The sequence below is a fragment of the Chrysochloris asiatica genome, unplaced genomic scaffold, assembly GCF_000296735.1.
Source record: "Chrysochloris asiatica unplaced genomic scaffold, ChrAsi1.0 scaffold00008, whole genome shotgun sequence".
Taxonomy (NCBI): domain Eukaryota; kingdom Metazoa; phylum Chordata; class Mammalia; order Afrosoricida; family Chrysochloridae; genus Chrysochloris; species Chrysochloris asiatica.
This window is the reverse complement of record NW_006408526.1, coordinates 35,149,562-35,153,565: the sequence shown is the minus strand read 5'-3', so window position 1 is coordinate 35,153,565 and position 4,004 is coordinate 35,149,562.

Below are 4,004 nucleotides of genomic sequence, written 5' to 3'. Positions count from 1 at the left end.
CAATAATTAAAAGATTGTCTTGAGAGATTTGTCCGTCTGTGTTCACAATGTTGTCACTACTAGGTATGTGTTTATATGTTTTTAACAACCTTTCAACAATTTCCTCCTCACCCAAGAAATGCAAAATGAAACTATGATTTAGGCTCAGCAGTTATTCAATGTCAGTTGCTCTAACTTATTTATGGTTTGCTGTTAAATGTTTTAATTAATTAGATTAAGCAACATCTTCTCAACCGTGAAATGAAATCTTTCTAAGTCCCAAACCTTGCCATGAGCTACAATTTTTTTAAGCAGTCACAGAGTCCTGGTGTGGCCCCAAAGGATAAGCACTTGCCCTCAAGGTCAGTTTGAACTGCAAGTTCTGCGGTACAAACTCACCAGTGGCTCCTTGGATAACCTATACAGGATCTCTGTAAGTCAGAACCGACTCAACAGCGCTTAAAACAACAACAATGTGGATTTACCAACACAGTTTCAACCACTGGTGGTGGGAGTGGTGGTGTGCCATGTCGATTCCAACTCATAACAACCCTATAGGTCAAAAGCCGATATTACTTTCACAATGTGGGGAAGGAAGTAAATTATAAAAACTTTTCAGAATAAGTTGAAAAGGAGACTACAGAAAGGAGCTGTCCAGGAATAATAACACTTTCCCGTTTTCTTCAGCCCAGCCTGCCTGTGACAAGCTTGTACTACAAGCAGCAGTGGCTGCCGAATGAGCCTGTAGATTTTTGCATGATGATGTCCACATATACTGTGGCAATCATTCAAACATTTTAGATGCGAGTTTATCTTTTGTGTCTGGAGCACTGACACCCTTCATAATAATCAGTCTTCCCTTAGTATTAAAATCTGCTGGCTCTCCTGAAGACTTGTGCAGTGAATTAGTTATGGCCCATTCAGCCATGGAGTCCTGGCCTGGTGTGGTGCAGTAGGATAAGCGCTGGACCACAAGGTCAGTGGTTCAAATTCATCATCCACTCCTTGGAAACCCTATGTAGGGTCACTATGATTTGAAACTGACTCAAAGATACTCTCACAAAGTGATTGGGTGGGACTATGCAAATAAGGTATATGGAACCCTAAGGAGGGGATTAAGCCAGTTTCCCAGGGGAACCAATGAAGGAGGAGCAGAATACATCTTTTGGACCCAGGGTTCCAGCAGTGAGAACCTCCTCTATTTAACATCAGAAAAGGAGCAAGAAGCAGTGATTAGTATAGTAGAGAAAAGGCAGCAGCAGCAGGTCCAGGAGACTGGCAGGAGATACTGCACAGTGGGCTTCCCAGTCTAGGAAGCAAAGCTGTTACAATGGGCCTGCCAATCCACTGAGCAAGAGAGTCAAGTGCCTTTGGGCCCAAGGTAAGAGTAGGGTGTCTCTGGGCACTTACTGACAGAGCTAAGCAGGTTGTAGTTAATGCATTGGACTGCAAGGTCGGCGGTTCAGGCTTACCAGCTGCTCCTCAGAAACACTATACAGGGTCGCTATGGGTTGCTACTGACTCAACTGCACTTAACAACAAGCAGGTTGTTTGACTGAACAAGGGAGAGGCCAAGCTCAGGGTGGGGTTGAGGGTCAAAAGAGGAAGGGGCTGAGAGGAGCTGAAATATAAGGGAGACTGTGCCAACAGGTGGGGTGAGAATTAGTGAAAAGGTTAAGATAGAGGAGGTATATTTTACTTCCAACCCAGAGGAATTATTAATCTTGGGCTGATGTTGATCTTGACAGTTGTGTTAATGTTAATCAGGTCTGAAGAACAAGCACAGGGCTACTTCATTACCACTGAATATGTAGTCAGCACTCAGGCTTTCATCAGATGTTCATTCAGGGCAATTTCCAGCTGTTTCAGGATCAACAGAATCATTTTCAACAACCTTTAGGTACTTTTCCCTAGGCTACTTCCTAAATTTCGGACTCCTCCCTTATTGTTACTAACCCTTGTCTAGTCTATCAGTTCTTCATGATCTAGTCTAATCCGTTTTATGGGCAACACATCAACAGTATTTGTTTACTTCCCTGCTGCCAAGTCTACTTAATAAAACATGATTAAGACTTCTATTTTCAATTGTCTTCCTAGTTTACATTTGACTCCTGATGTAGGCTGTAGGATAAGTACTTGACTTTGAACCACAAGGTCAGCAGTTCAAAGCCACCAGCTGTTCCTCGGAAACCCTATACAGGGTTGCTAAGAGAACTGATTGGTCGGCACTTAACAACATCAACAGTTTACACTAGTTCTTCTCTATTCTTTAAGTCATATATGGTGGTAGTCCCCAGCCTATCTTCTTCTTCTGAACATCTCACAGATACACCATGCACGGACTCCCACAAGAACTCCATGTTCCATTCTATCATTAACAGAAGATGTTTCTACTGTTTGTCACAAGGCTATCTTTAAATTTTTTTGACATTTTCAACTGCAATTCAACCCAACGTAACAAAACAACTAAAAAGCAAAAAATACTAGCAAATAGCAGAAGTAGGAGTGCCTGGTAATTGCACCAAGACAAAACAGGTACCTCAGACAGTTACGCTTAGATTTTCCACCAAACGAATTTGAGTGCCAAACTCCCAACACTTTGAGGCTTTCCAAACATTGAGATTATGGGTAAAGGACTGTAGCTGTGTTCCTTTCATTATGATTTCATTGCTGTTTATTAACCAATCACTCATATATAGACATTTAGTTAGTGTTAAGAATTGAATTCTGGACTGTGAACCACAAGGTCAGCGGTCCAAACCCACCAACTATTCCTCGGAAACCCTGTACTGAGTTGCTACCTGTGGACATTGACTCGACAGCACTTACCAACAACATGAACTGAATTGTTGTTAACTGCTATTGAGTTGGTTCTGACTCATAATGACCCTGTATAGAGTTTCAAGGAGCAGTTGGTAGCTTGAACTGCCATGTTCAAACCGGCACTGCAGTCTAGCATACTAACCCACAATGTCACATCAGGACTCCTGAATTATGTACCTAAAAATATGTGTTGTAGATCCTAATCTCTATGCCTATGGTTAGGGAGCCCAGATGATGTAGTGGATTACGAGCTGGACTGGTAACCTCAAGGTCAGCAATTTGAATCTACCAGCCGCTCCACAAGAGAAAGATGAGGTTTTCTGCTCCTGTAAAGATGCACAGCCTCAGAAACCCTATACAGGGGCGCTCTGAGCGACTCAGCAGCACACAACCACCACCACCATGCCTATGGTTGGAGGCCTGGTATGGCGCTGTAGGATAAGCACTGCACTGCTAACCACATAAGAGCGGTGGTTCAAACCCACCAGTTACTCCTTGGAAACCCTATACTGGGTCGCTTTGAGTCAGAATTGACTCAAAGGCACTTAACAACAACATGCCTATGGTTGGCGTCCTGATGTGGCACTACAAGGTAATCACTGGACTGCCTACAGCAAGATCAGAGGTTCAAACCCATTAGCCACTCCTCGGAAACCCTATGTTGTTGTTAAGTGCTGTCTAGTCAGTTCAGACTCATAATAACCCTGTATAAGGTTTCTGAGACTTTTAACATCTTTGCAGGAGCAGAAAGTCTCATCTTTCTCCTGCAAAGCAACTGGGCTTGAATCACTGACCTTGTGGTTTGTTGCCCAATCTATACAGCAAGCCCTATACAGGGTGGTTATGAGTTGGAATCAACTCAAGGACACTTAACAACAACAACAACATGCCTGTGGTTATAATCCCACTTGGGAATGAGCTGTCTTTGCTATGCTAATGAAGTAGATTTAGTGAAGAGTGCATTTTAAGTGGATCTCTTTTGAGATAAAGAGATTAAAAAAGCAAGGGAGTCCCTTTTCCAAGACTAAGACATGTGCTCTGACTGGTGACCACATTGGTCACTGATAAGGGGAGTGAGGGAAAAACAGCAATGAAGCTGCAAGCTAAGTCTAACCTTAACGTCCAATACATTCCTATGAACCCGGGTGGAGACCTGGGTACTCTTGGGCCCAGAGTCAGTGACACAGCCACAGAGGACTAGA